This window comes from Elephas maximus, chromosome 12, assembly GCF_024166365.1.
Source record: "Elephas maximus indicus isolate mEleMax1 chromosome 12, mEleMax1 primary haplotype, whole genome shotgun sequence".
Lineage (NCBI taxonomy): Eukaryota > Metazoa > Chordata > Mammalia > Proboscidea > Elephantidae > Elephas > Elephas maximus.
This window is the reverse complement of record NC_064830.1, coordinates 66,238,197-66,254,118: the sequence shown is the minus strand read 5'-3', so window position 1 is coordinate 66,254,118 and position 15,922 is coordinate 66,238,197.

Below are 15,922 nucleotides of genomic sequence, written 5' to 3'. Positions count from 1 at the left end.
CTAACCATGACCTCTTGTCTCAGTTTCTTATAATTGTCCAAGAATCCAGTAGCTGGGTAATGCCCAGCAAGACTCATTAAAAATATTAGACTAGTGTGGGGCCAAGATGCTGGAATAGCCAGATGCTTCCAGTGATCCCTCTTACAACAAAGACCTGAAAAATCAAGTGAAATGATTATATTTATGATAAGCTAGGAGCCCTGAACATCAAAGCCAAAGTTAGAAAACAGACTGAGTGGCAGGGGGAGAGAGAGGCAGTTCAGAAGTGGAGAAGAGTTGCTGAACCTGAATCACTGGGATCCCTCAGGCACCATTCCTGGGAGCAGCTGCAGCGGACTGGCGGCAGCATTCGGTCGCAGTTTTCTCAGGAAGAAGCAGCCAGCTGCACAGCCTACTCATACCTCCAGAACCAGAGAAGAACGGCACTCTCAGCAAAAGCTAAGCACTCGTGTAAATTTTACCATGCCTCCCCCACTGCCCCCAAGCCAACTTCAGAGGCCGTTGATTTCCCTGGGCCTCACATGGGCCCATTTGAGTTCCCTGAGCCATGCTTCCGGACTTGGAGAAGGAATAAATTCACAACAGGGGGAAAAGATAATTTGCCAGCTCCACTAATCTGGGGAGCTCAGGACAGAAGTGGCTCCTGTCCAGGCATAAACGGTCCATGGACTTTGAATAACTTTCCCCTCTGCATGGACCTGTGTGGGCCTATTTCAGGAGAATAGGCCCTTGCTGGCAGACTGCAACTGTTTAAGCTGTGTGATGAAGAGGTGGGTATTCGATATTTAACACTGCTTTGCCTATTAAACAGGGGCCTCACCTACCCACATCAGAGGCCTAAGGACTGGTGGTTCCACTCAGGTCACCCAACCACCTGTGACAGGGGCCCAAGGATAACTTACAACCAAAAGCATTGGGTGCCCATGGCCATCTGCAGAACCCACCCACCTGTATGCTCTAGGGAACAGGGATGCGCTTCCCTCAGAGATACTCAGGGGATGGTTCTCAGCCCCCTGCCTTGTTCAGAGCATGACCTCCTGCTGCAACCAGATACTGGTACATACACCAATCACCCCTGCCCCTCTAAGACTGTAGGACACAGCCTGTACCACACACTGGATGACTAGCTACCTGGATACCTGAGCTGAATCCACACGAGAAAAGTGAATGGACTTATAAGCTTATATACCTGATAACAGCCCTAGCCATCTGGTGACAGGACATCAGAGCTCCAAAGGTGAAAATAATCAAGCTAGCTCACTCGAGCAACGCATTTGGGCATACCAAAACAAAACAAAGCAAGAAACTAGGATACAATAAGAAAATGTAAAATAAACTAATATGATAACTTACAGATGGCTCGGAGACAGCAGTCAATATCAAACCACATAAAGAAAAAGACCATGATTACTTCAACAAGCTCTCAAAACAGAGAATCAAAGGATCTTCTGGATGAAGGTGCCTTACTGGAATTACTGGATGCAGAATTCAAAAGAGTAATATACAGAACTCTTCAAGATATCAGGAAGGAGATCAAGCAATACGCAGAACAAGCCAAGGAACACACAGATAAAAGAGTTAAAGAAATTAAAAAGGTTATTCAAGAACATAATGAAAAATTTAATAAGCTGCAAGAATCCATAGAGAGACAGCAGTGAGCAACTTAGAAGATTAACAATAAAATTACAGAATTAAACAACTCATTAGAAAGTCAGAGGAGCAGAATTGAGCAAGTAGAAGGCAGAATTTGTGAGCTTGAAGACAAAGCACTTGGCACCAATATATCTGAAGAAAAATCAGATAAAAGAATTTTTTTAAAAATGAAGAAACCTTAAGAATCATGTGGGACTCTATCAAGAGAAATAACCTATGAGTGATTGAAGTACCAGAACAGGGAGGGATAACAGAAAATACAGAGGGAATTGTTGAAGATTTGTTGGCAAAAAACTTCCCCGATATTATGAAAGATGAGAAGATAACAGCCCAAGATGCTCATCAAACTCCACATAAGGTAGATTTTGAAAAAGAAAGTCACCAAGACATATTACAAACAAACTTTCCAAAACCAAAGATGCAGAGAGAATTTTAATAGCAGCTAGGGATACATGAAAAATCACCTACAAAGGAGAGTCAATAAGAATAAGCTGGGATTACTCAGCAGAAACCATGCAGGCAAGAAGGCAATGGGATGACTTATATAAAGCATTGAAGGAAAAAAAATGGCCAGCCAAGAATCATATATCCAGCAAAACTATCTCTCAAATATGAAGGTGAAATTAGGACGTTTCTAGGTAAACAGAAGTTTAGGGTTTTTGTAAAAACCAAACTAAAACTACAAGAAATCTAAAGAGAGTTCTTTGGCTAGAAAATCAATAATATCAGGTATCAACCCAAGACTGGAACACTGGACATAGCAATCAGATGTCAACCCAGACAGGGAAATCAAAAAAATAAATCAAGATGAAAAAATGTTCAAAACAGGGAAACAGCGATGTTATTATGTAAAAGAAGACAACATTAAAACAAGAAAGAAGGACTAAGAAATGTAGTCATAGATCTTTCATATGGAGAGGAAGACAAGGTAATATGAAGAAATAAAAGTTAAGTTCAAACTTAGAAAAATGGTGGTAAATATTAAAGTAACCACAAAGGAGACTAACTATCCTACTCATCAAAATAAAATACAAGAAAAAATGGAGTCTCAGCAGAAACTAAATCTACAACAGCGAATAATAGCACAAGACAATATATAAACTATTCAGCACAAAAAACTAAGTGGGAGAATGAAACTGTCAACAACACACAAAAAAAGACATCAAAATGACAGCACTAAACTCATACCTATCCATAATTACGCTGACTGTTAATGGACTAAATGCACCAATAAAGAGACAGAGAGTGGCAGAATGGGTAAAAAAAACACGACCCGTCTATGTGCTGCCTACGAGAGACACACCTTAGACTTAGAGACACAAACTAAAGCTCAAAGGTTGCAAAAATATATCAAGCAAACAACAATCAAAAAAGAGCAGGAGTGGCAATATTGATTTCTGACAAAATAGACATTAAAGTTAAATCCACCACAAAGGATAAGGAAGGACACTACATAATGATTAAGGGGACAATATACCATGAGGATATAACCATATTAAATATTTATGCACCCAATGACAGGGCTGCAGGGTACACAAAGCAAACTAACAGCATTGAAAAGTAAGATAGACAGCTCCACAATTATAGTAGGAGACTCCAACACACCACTTTCGGTGAAGGACAGGACATCCAGAAAGAAGCTCAGTAAAGTCATGGAAGATCTAAATGCCACAATCAACCAACTCAACCTAGTAGACATATACAGAACACTCCACCCAACAGCAGCCAAGTATACTTTCTCTTCTAGTGCACATAGAACATTGTCTAGAATAGACCACATACTAGGTCATAAAGCAAGCCTTAGCAGAATCCAAAACATTGAAATATTACAAAGCATCTTTTCTGAACTTAAGGCCATAAAAGTAGAAATCAATAACAGAAAAAGCAGGGAAAAGAAATCATACACTTGGAAACTGAAGAATACCCTGCTCAAAAAAGACTGGGTCATAGAAGACATTAAGGATGGAATAAAGAAATTCATAGAATCCAAGGAGAATGAAAACACTTTCTTTCAGAATCTTTGGGACACAGCGAAAGCAGTGCTCAGAGGTCAATTTATGTCAATAAATGCACACATACAAAAAGAAGGGCCCAAATCAAAGAATTATCCCTAAAACTTGAACAAACAGAGAGGAATAAAAGAAACCTTCAGGCACTAGAAGAAAGGAAATAATAAAAACTAGAGCAGAACTAAATGAAATAGAAAACAGAAAAACAATTGAAAGAGTAAACAAGACCAAAAGCTGGTTCTTTGAAAAAATTAACAAAATTGATAAACCATCGGCTAAACTGACAAAAAGAAAAACAGGAGAGGAAGCAAATAACCCAAATAAGAAATGAGATGGGGGATATTACAACAGACCCAACTGAAATTAAAAGAATTATATCAGATTACTAGGAAAAATTGTACTCTAACAAATTTAAAAACCAAGAAGAAATGGATGAATTCCTAGAAATACACTACCTACCTAAACTAATACAAAGAGGTAGGACAACTAAATAGACCCATAGCAAAAGAAGAGGTTGAAAAGGTAATCAAAAAGCTCCCAACAACAACAACAACAAAAAACCCTGGCCCCAATGGCTTCACTACAGAGTTCTAACAAACTTTCAGAGAAGAATTAACACCACTACTACTAAAGGTATTTCAGAGCACAGAAAAGGACGGAATATTCCCAAACTCATTCTATGAAGCCATCATATCCCTGATACCAAAACCAGCTAAAGACACCACAAAAAAAGAAAATTACAGACCTATATCCCTCATGAACTTAGATGCAAAAATCCTCTAGAAAATTTTAGCCAATAGAATTCAACAACATATCAAAAGAAAATAATACACCATGACCAAGTGGGATTCCTACCGGGTATGCAGGGGTGGTTCAACATTAGAAAAACAATTAATGTAACCCACCACATAAATAAAACAAAAGACAAGAATCACATGATTTTATCAATGGATGCAGAAAAGGCATTTGACAAAGTTCAACACCCATTCCTGGTCAAAACTCTCAGCAAAATAGAAATAGAAGGAAAATTCCTCAACATAATAAAGGGCATTTATATAAAGCCAATAGCTGACATCATCCTAAATGGAGAGAGTCTGAAAGCATTCCCCTTGAAATTGGGAACCAGACAAAAAAGAAAAAGGATGCCCTTTATTACTACTCTTATGCAGTATTGTGCTGGAGGTCCTAGCCAGAGCAATTAGGCTAGATAAAGAAATAAAGGCATCCAGATTGGTAAGAAAGATGTGAAATTATCTCTATTTGCAGGTGACATGACCTTACACACAAAAAACCCTAAAGAATCCTTAGGAAAACTACTGAAACTAATAGAAGAGCTCAGCAGAGTATCAGGATAGAAGATAAACATACAAAAGTCAGTTGGATTCCTCTACACCAACAAAAAGAACATCGAAGAGGAAATCACCAAATCAATACCATTTACAGTAGCCCCCGAGAAGATAAAATACTTAGGAATACATCTTACCAGAGATGTAAAAGACTTATACATAGAAAACTACAAGACACTACTGCAAGACAAAAAAAGAGACCTACATAAGTGGAAAAACATACCTTGCTTGTGGATAGGAAGACTTAACATTATAAAAATGTCTATTCTACCAAAAGCCATCTATAGATTTAATGCAATTCCAATCCAAATTCCAAAGACTTTTTTAATGAGATGGAGAAACAAATCACCAACTTCATATGGAAGGGAAAGAGGCCATGGATAAGTTAAGCATTACTGAAAAAGAAGAAGAAAGTGGGAGGCCTCACTCTACCTGATTTTAGAACCTATTATGCTGCCACACTAATCAAAACAGCCTAGTCCTGGTACAACAACAGATACATAGGCCAATGGAACAGAATTGAGAATAAAGACATAAATCCATCCACATGTGAGCAGCTGATATTTGACAAAGGCCCAAAGTCAGTCAAATGGGCAAAAGACAGTCTTTTTAACAAATGGTGCTGGCATAACTGGATATCCATCTGCAAAAAAATGAAAAAAGACCCATACTTCATACTGTGCGCAAAAACTAACTCAAAATGGATCAAAGACCTAAATATAAAATCTAAAATGATAAAATTCATGGAAGGAAAAATGGGGTCAATGCTAGGAGTCCTAATACATGGCATAAACAGTATAAAAAACCTTACTAACAATGCAGAAGAGAAACCAGATGACTGGGAGCTCCTAAAAATCAAACACCTATGCTCATCCAAAGACTTCACCAAAAGAGTAAAAAAATTACCTACAGACTGGGATAAAGTTTTTAGCTATGACATTTTCGATCAGCGCCTGGTGTCTAAAAACTCAACTGCAAAAACTCAGCTACAAAAAGACAAATAACTCAATTAAAAACTGGGCAAAAGATATGAACAGACTCTTCGCTAAAGAAGACATTCAGGTAGCTAACATACATAAAAAAATGTTCACAGTCATTAGCCATTAGAGAAATGCAAATCAAAACTGCAATGAGATTCCATTTAACTCTAACGAGGCTAGTGTTAATCCAAAAAACATAAAATAATAAATGTTGGAGAAGTTGTGGAGAGACTGGAACACTTATACACTGCTGATGGGAATGTAAAATGGTATGACCACTTCAGAAATCGATTTGGTGCTTTCTTAGAAAACTAGAAATAGAACTACCATACGATCCAGCAATCCCACTCCTTGGAATATGTCCTAGAGAAATAAGAGCATTTATACCAACAGATATATACATACCCATGTTTATTGCAGCACTGTTTACAATAACAAAAAGATGGAAGCAACCAAGGTGTCCGTCAACGGATGAATGGATAAATAAATTATCATATATTCACACAATGGACTATTATGGCATCGATAAAGAGCAATGATGAATCCGTGAAATATTTCATAACTTGGAGGAATCTGGAAGGCATTATGGTGAGTGAAATTAGTCAGCTGCAAAAGGACAAATATTGTTTAAGACCACTATTATAAGAACTTGAGAAACAGGTTAAAGAGAGAAGAAAGTATTCTTTGATGGTTACGAGACAGGGGAGGGACAGAGGAAGGGAGGGAGAGGAGTTTTCACTGGTTAGAGAGTGGATAGGAATTATTTTGGGTGAAGGGAAGAACAACACACAATGCAGGCGAGGCGAGCACAACTGGACTAAACCAAAAAGCAAAGAAGGTTCCTGAATAAACTGAAGGCTTCAAAGGCCAGCATAGCGGGGGCGAGGGTTTGAGGATCGTGGTTTCAGGGGATATCTAATTCAACTGGCATAATAAAATCTATTAAGAAAATATTCTGCATCACATTTTGGAGAGTGGCGTCTGGGGTCTTAAATGCTAGCAAGTGGACATCTAAGACGCATCAATTGGTCTCAACTGGCCCAGAGCATAGGAGAATGAAGAACACCAAAGACACAAGGTAATTATGAGCCCAAGAGGCAGAAAGGACCACATAAAGCAGAGACTACATTAGCCTGAGACCAGAAGAACTAGATGGTGCCTGGCAACAACCAATGACTCTCCTAACTGGGAACACAACCAAGAACCCCTGAGGGAGCAGGAGAGCAGTGGGATGCAGGCCCGAAATTCTCTTAAAAGACCAGACTTAAAGGTCTGACTGAGACTAGAATGACCCTGGAGGTCATGGTCCACAGACCTTGTGTTAGCCCAAGACAGGAACCACTCCCAAAGCCAACTCTTCAGACAGGGATTGGACTGGACTATGGGATAGACAATGATACTGGTGAAGAATGAGCTTCTTGGATCAATTAGACTCGTGAGACTCTGTTGGCGTCTCCTGTCTGAATGGGAGATGAAGGGGTGGGGGGTGAGAAGCTGGCCAAATGGACACAAAATGAGAGAGTGGAGGGAAGGAGTGTGCTGTCTCATTAGGGGGAGGTCAATTAGGAGCATATAGCAAGGTGTTTATAAATTTTTGCATGAGAGTCTGTCTTGATTTGTAAACTTTCACTTACAGCACAATAAAAATTAAAAAAAAATGTACTATCTTTTTTTTTTAGAGTGCAAAAGTTTTAGAAAATACAAGCAATCTGAAGTTAGTAATGTGCACAATTGCATAGCTGGATCTTCTCAACCACCATATGTGGTGGGTAAACAAAAAACAAAACCCAAATCTGTTGCTGCTGAGTTGATTCCAACTCATAGCAACCCTATAATGCAGAGTAGAACTGGCCCATAGTGTTCCCAAGGAGCTCTGGTGGATTCGAACTGCCGATCTTTTGGTTAGCAGCCTAGTTCTTTAACCACTGTGCCACAAGGGCTCCTAAGTGGTGAGTAGGCAAGGGATTATTTCCAACTTTCCCAACCCACCCTCACCTCTAAGAGTTGAAGACTAGAGATCCCTGAGTTAAGGAGATTCACCAATGACCACATAGTAGCAAATGGCCAAGCTGGAGCTAGCACCCATGCCTCCTTACTAGAGCACTTAAAGTTTTAAAAGAATTCGGTAGGATGAGAACATCTAGGGTACGAGTAAGGTGTAGGGAAGTATCAAACCAAGAAAAGCGTAGGAGTATCAAACCATCCAGTTGTCCCTTCATGGAATTCTCATGGTCCTGAGAGCAGGGAAATATGGCCACAATCATGTTACGTTACCTGGAGATGAGATAATGACATAATCATGGACTCTCTACAGTCAATTATTGCAATTACTGGGAGCCACTCTGTTGTCATATTCCATTTAGTACAAGATGGGCGGTTGAGGCGGGGGGAGAGTGGCATCAAGGGTCCTGGGCCCATTATCGCTGCCCTCACTGGAACAGGCATCTAAAAAGGAGAATGCCAACCCCAATTAACAGTTCCAGCAGAAGCCATTAGGCTCGGTGACATGTTCACTTAGGGTGACATATATTGATCGTGTAAAACACGCACACTGTGTAATATGATTAAACAAACTCAGCCAGTTCCAGAGAGAGCCAGCTGAGCCATATATGGAGGCTGGGCCAGCAGCTGGCTCTGGCAGCCAGAGCCTCCGTGGCCCTGGTGGGACCTTCTAGCTCAGGGTAGGAACTACAGCATGTTTCTGCCATTTGCTTATTCATTCATTCATCCATTCATTCAACAGGTCTTAACTGAGTATTAGTTATATGAGAGGCATTGTGGTCAGTGGAGTTGTTGCTTGGTGCTGTTGAGTTGATTCCAACTCATAGGGACACCATGTGACAGAGTAGAATATGCCACAGGGTTTCCTAAGCTGTAGTCGTTATGGAAGCAGATTGCCAGGTCTTTCTCTCAAGAATCCGTTGGGTGGGTACAAACCACTGACGTTTTGGATAGCAGCCAAGCCCTTGACTCTGGGTATAAAATGATGAATAAGACCCACAAATTGCCCCTACTACCATGAAACTTGTAGTCTAGAGGAGGGACATCACCAACACTACCAGTTGCCACCGAGTTGATTTCAACTCATGTAGAGCCCACGTATATCAGAGTAGAACTGTGCCATAGAATTTTCAGTGGCTGATTTTTCAGAAGCAGATCACTAGGCCTTTCTTCCAAGGTGGTTCTGGGTAGACTTGAACCTCCAACCTTTCATAGACATTAGCAAAGTGATCAGAGTTAATCATAAACAGAAATAACTGCTTTGGAAGAAGTTCACAGTTCAATGAGAGTATATGAGGAAGAATCTGACTAGGCGAGAGGATCATGGAATAATCTTAACAGTTACTGTCCACTGTACACTCGCTGAGTGTTAGAAACTGTGCCAGGAGTTCCTGAAACACGAATGCATGAGACAGGCCTCCAGCTTGCAAGGAGCTCAGCATCTAGTTGGGGAGACAGCCTAGTAAGCAGATACCTCTTGGCAAGTGCTATGATCAGGGTAAGCTGAGGGGCTGTGGGAGCATAGGAAGGGAACCCCAGCCCAGTTTATAGTCCCCAGGTGGTACAAATGGTTAGCAAAAGGATGGAGGTTCTAGTCCCCCCAGAGACACCTTAGAAGAAAGTCCTCGTGACCCGCTTCCCAAAAATCAGCCGCTGAACCCCCTATGGAGCACTGTTGTACCCTGACACACGTAGGGTCACCGTGAGTCCAAGGCAACATGGAGGCAACTGGCAATAATCATAAAAGTAGGAAGCAAGTATTGAGTACCTACTGTTTGCCACAGAACACCCTGCTGCCTACTGTACTTGCATTATCTCATTTGATCTTCACAGCAGCCCAGTGGGGTACAGTCCCTCCCCCCCATCATTTTCAGGTGAGAAAAGGGGGGCTGAGAGAAAGAGAGAGAGTTGTCAATGAAATCCAGCCGAAAAATGTCAAAATCTGGATTTGGTTCTGAGCCTGACCCCAGATCCTTCATGCTCAACCAAGAGTCCTTATCGCTCACTAATTAGTGAGAAAGCTACGAACCTAGTTTCATTTGTCTTGATATCCCCAGTACCTAGAACAATCCCTAGCTAAGCAGAGGTCCATGAAGTTAATGACTGAATAAATAAATGAGAAGATTGGAAAGACGAAGACAAAGAAATTAGTGATAGGGGCCGGAGACTCTGGCAGGCGTTGGACTCCTTATTCATTCTGCACCCATAATTCTAGCTAGGAGGGTATTTGGCATTTCTAAAACATTCCTTGGGTTTTTCTCTTTTCCATGAGCTGAGGCAGGAAGTGACTGCACCATCTTTTTTCTTTGTGGCTCTAATTACCTGCTCATTGGCATGCAAGGACCTCCCCAGCCCTGTTCCTGAGAGGGAGTGGAAATTCTGTGAGAATCGTACCCATTAAGGCCTTTTATGATCACCATTATGTAATAAAGAGCATCTGGAGCCTGAGAAATTACGGCAAGCTTTTATTTTGTTTTAAGTATAACTATCTCCCCACACCCTTCTTCCCTTTGGTGACTGCAGCAATAGTTATAACTGTGCTCTCCGTCTCTTGGGTAAGGGTCTGTGGTGGACAGCATTCAACTCCACTTCCTCTTTCTTAACAGAACCCTGATCTTGTTCAGATATCTGCCCCTCCCCCCATGCAGCTTGTCTCTCCTGGTAAGCTGATGTCACTCCCATTCCTAGAGTGGCCTGAGTATTTATTCTAAGGCCATTTCTTTCCCCTTGGGGATGATTGGTTTGGGGACGACCAGGTGGCTTGAGTCTGTTGTGATGTTTTTAGGTGCTGTCATGTTGATTCCAACTCACAACGACCATATATGACAGTACCCCCATAGGGTTTCCTTGGCTATAATCTTTATGGAAGTAGATTGTAAGGTCTTTCTGCCACAGAGCCGCTGGGTGGGCTTGATCCACCAACCTTTCAGCTAGCGGCTGAGTGCTTAATCATTGTGCCACCCAGGCTGATGAGATATACAGGGGAGCCTGCTGGAGGTCCTTTGCATAGATCTTCTGTTCTCCAAAGAAAGAACCACAGGAAATGGTATCTTTTCTTCCTATGGAGGCTGGATTATACGGTTGTGATGCCTGGACCTGATGCAGCCATTATCTTGCCACCAACCAGCACCAAAGTAAACACCAAGGACAGAAAAGCAGAGGTGTAGAATGAATCTAGGTCTCTGATAACGTCATTGATCTGCAGTCTGCCCTTTGCATCCATAGATTTGACCAACCGAAGAACAAAAATATTCAGAAAAAAAGAGAAAGTTACGAAAAGCAAAACATGAATTTGCTGGGCACTGAGCTCTACGCTGAATCCACGTAAATTAAAGGATGTGTAGTCATACCCTGCTGTAGCCTCCCACCATTCCACAGATCCTCAGTCTCTTTGTAGCACTCATTGTTTGGGCATTGAAAGAAAGAAAACGTTACTGATGTGTGCTATGTAGTTAGGCCTATGATGGGTGCATCTGTACTGAACATGTACAGACTTTTTTTCTTGTCATTATTCCCTAAACAATATAACAACTATTTACATCTGATTTACATTGTATTAGGTATTATAAATAATCTAAAGAAAAAATTTAGAGATGATTTAAAGCACATGGGAGGACGTGCATAGGTTATGTGCACATATTATACCATTTAAACAAGGGACTTGAACATTTGCGGATTTTGGTATTTGGTGTCTGCAGGGATCCTGGAACCAATCTCCCTCAGATAAAAAGGGACAACTGTACTGATCCATGGCCCCATTCTCCTCTGGCTTTCTTGTATGGGAGATAACATGTTTCTGTGTTAAGTCAGTTTTATCCGAGTTCCTATTATTTGCAGCTGAAAGCACCCTATTAGAAATCCCCAAGAACTCAGAAGCCCAAGAGAAAGGACTAATTTCCAAAGATAAACTAATTTTCCAGGTCAACAGAAAAGAAGCAGCCTCCTTAAAAGAGTTAAGTTCTCTTCAAAGTGCCCCAAGTTCTTTGATCTTATAGAAGTTTTGAATCCTCGAATGTCTGGGTGAAGAAGGACCTCAGAGATAATCTAGTAGAAGCTTCCGAAACTCAGATCCTTGGATGGCTGGCCTCAGTGTCACCTGGAGGGGTTTTTAAAAATAAACATCCCCTGAGCAGTGTCCTGCAGAGATTAATTTTAGAAGTCCAGGATGCAGCTTGGCATTGACATTTTTAAAAGGCCCCCTGGTGATTCTGGTGATAGCCCAAGAATCATGGTCTAAACCTTTGTTTTCCCTCATATCTTTCCTCTAGCCACAGAATCCCTTTTTTTAATTTTTTCAAATAAAATTTTAGAAAGAATATCAGTATATGAAACAGACAAAAGTGAGGCTGGTTTGATAAAAGGGGGCTCAGAGAACTTCCAATGTGCTTCACTCTTTGAGGTGGACAGATGGGTCTCTCTAGGTGACACAGTCGAGGGAGGCCTCTCTGAGAAGGTGACATGGTAGCTGGGACTTGAAGCAGCTAGGAGAGAAAGAAGATTCCAGGAATGGTGGATGTAAAAACTCTAAGTCCAAAGAGAGCTGAGTGTGTTCGAAAAACTGAAAGAAGACCAAAATCAAACCAAACCCGTAGCCATCAAATCAATTCCAACTCATGGCAACCCCATGTGTTACAGGGTAGAACTGTGCTCCATAGGGTTTTCTTGGCTATAATCTTTACAGATCGCCAGGCCTTTCTTCTGTGGTGCCACTGGGAGGGTTCATACTGCCAAGCTTTCATTTAGTAGTCAAGCTCAAACTGTGTCACCCAGGGACCTTAAAAGAAGATTAGCGTGGCTGAAATGCTGCATCAGAGGCAAAGAGCAGCATGAGTTGAAATCAGAGAGGCAGGCAGGGGCAGGTTGATTGAGGATGAAACAACACAGTAAAGCATTCATATTTTATTTGAATCCAATGGGAAGCTACAAACAAATTTTATTCAGATGGAAGAGAAACCAGTTTTAAGTGCTGAGAGGATCCTGAAATGCTTTTCCCCCTTCTTTCCACCTACCTAATCATTTAGACTCTTTATGAGTCATATGGAGTCCCTGGGTGGTGAAATTGTTAATGGGCTTGACTACTAACCAAAAGGCTGGCAGGTTCAGTCCACCCTGAGGTGCCTTGGAAGAAAGATCTGGCTATCTACTTCTGGAAAATCAGCCATCGAAAACCCTATGGAGCACAGTTCTACTCTGACCGACATGGGGTTGCAATGAGCCAGGATTGACTCCACAGCAGCTGTTTTTCTTTCTTTTTTTTTTTTAATGATATAAATGACAGTTACTCCAAGGTTGACCACCTCTGGTGGCAGAAGTCTCTTTTTTTCTGGCCTTTTTTATTTTTATGATAGGTGTTTCATCTTTTTTTTTTTTTTTAATTATACTTAAAAAAAAATTGTACTTTAGATAAAGGTTTACAGAACAAATTAGTTTCTCAACAAATAGATGGTAAGCACATTGCTCTATGATATTAGTTAGCAAGCCCACGACATGTCAACACTCTCCCTCCTCAACTCTGGGTTTCCTATTAACATCTTTCCTGTTACCTCCTGCCTTCCGGTCACTGCCCCGGGGCTAGTGCGCCCCTTTAGTCTTGTTTTGTTCCATGGGCCTGTTCTGTCTTTGGGTGAGGGTGAAACCCAGGGATGACCTCATTACTGAGCTGAAAATGTGTCCGGGGGCCATACTCTCAGGGTTTCTCCAGTCTCTGTCAGGCCAGCAAGCCTGACCTTTTTTTTTTTTTTTATTGTGCTTTAAGTGAAAGTTTACAAATCAGGTCAGTCTCTCATACAAAAATTTACATACACCTTGCTACACACTCCTAATTGCACTCCCTTTGATGACATAGCACAGTACTTCCCTCCACTCTCTCTCCTTGTATCCATTTGGGTATCTTCTGGCCCCCTCTGCCCTCTCGTCTCCCCTCTAGACAGGAAATGCCAACATGGTCTCATGTGACCACTTGATCCAAGAAACTCGTTCTTCACCAGTATCATTTTCCATCCCCTATTCCAGTCCAATCCCTGTCTGAAGAGTTGGCTTTGGGAATGGTTCCTGCCCTGGGCTAACAGAAGGTCTGGGTCCATGGCCTCCAGGGTCCCTCCAGTCCTAGTCTGACCATTAAGTCTGGTCTTTTTCAAGAATTTGAGGCCTGCATCCCACTGCTCTACTGCTCCCTCAGGGCTTCTCTGTTGAGTTCCCTGTCAGGGCAGTCATCAGTTGTGGCTGGGTACCATCTAGCTCTTCTGGTCTCAGGCTGATGTAGTCTCTGGTTTATGTAGTCCTTTCTGTCTCTTAAGCTCATAATTATTTTGTATCTTTGGTGTTCTTCATTCTTCTTTGTCCCAGGTAGGTTGAAACCAATTGACGCATTTCAGATGGCTGCTTGCTAGCCTGTCTTTTTTTTTGAGTTAGAATATTGTTCTACATTTTTCTCCAGCTCTATCTGGAACCCTCCATTGTGATCCCTGGCAGAGAAGTCAGTGGTGGTAGCCAGGAACTATCTAGTTTTACTGGACTCAGTCTGGTGGAGGCCATGGTAGATGTGGTCCATTAGTCCTTTGGACTTATCTTTCCCTTGTGTCTTTAGTTTTCTTCATTCTTCCTTGTTCCCGAAGGGGTGAGAACAGCGGAGTATCCTAGATGGCCACTCACAGGCTTTTAAGACCCCAGACACTACACAAAGTAGAATGTAGAACCTTTTCTTTGTAAACTATGTTATGCCAATTGAGCTAGATGTTCCCCGAGACCATGGTCCCCACAGCCCTCAGCCCAGCAACTGGGTCCCTCAGGGAGTTTGGATGTGTCTATGGACCTATCATGACCTTGTTATCTGGCCTTTTATTATCCTTGGAGTCAGGATCTCCTGGCTCACAACTTCAAAATTATTTCAGTTGTTGATTTTTGCTCCCCAAGTAGATTATAAGCTCCATGCGGACAGGGACCATGCACAGTGTGGCTAATACACATAGGAACACCGTAACTGTCTAAATGGTAGAGTGAGTTTACCTCATTATCCTTTGGTGAGAGAGACCAGCTGGAAGTCATTCACAGGAATTACCTCTGATAAAGAAGTTTAATACTAGAGTATAAAATCGAGAAAGGCCTAAGGCCTTTGTGCACCAAACCATTTCTTGTTCCTTCTGGGAACACAGTAAGACTATATTTCCCAGTCTCTCCTGCAGTTAAATAGGGCCAAGTGACTGAATTCTACCAATAAAACCTGAGCAAAAGTTATAAATGATGTAATCACTTTAATTCCCAACCTATAAACCATTGTATATGTGTCTCCATTTTATTTCTCCATTTGAAAACTGAATGAGAGAACTCCAAGGACCCATAGGACAATGGAGCAAAAAGATGCCAGGATCTTGGGCCCCTGAATTACCACATGGAGGAGAGTCCCCAAGAGAGCTGACCAATCAGAAATACTGTTGGGCTGTTATGTGCAGCAATGTTAAACTTTAATTATGTTCTTCTTCTTGTTAGGTGCTGTGGAGTCAACTTTCAACTCACAGAGTCCCCATGGGACAGAGTACAGCTGTCTCATAGGGTTTTTTTTTTTTTTTTTTTTTTTTATAATAACTTTTATTAAGCTTCAAGTGAACGTTTACAAATCCAATCAGTCTGTCACATATAAGTTTACATACATCTCACTCCCTACTCCCACTTACTCTCCCCGTCTTGAGTCAGCCCTTTCAGTCTCTCCTTTCTTGACAATTTTGCCGGCTTCCCTCTCTCTCTATCCTCCCATCCCCCCTCCAGACAAGAGTTGCCAACACAATCTCAAGTGTACACCTGATATAATTAGCTCACTCTTCATCAGCGTCTCTCTCCCACCCGCTGACCAGTCCCTTTCATGTCTGATGAGTTGTCTTCAGGGATGGTTCCTGTCCTGTGTCAACAGAAGGTCTGGAGAGCATGACCGCCGGGATTC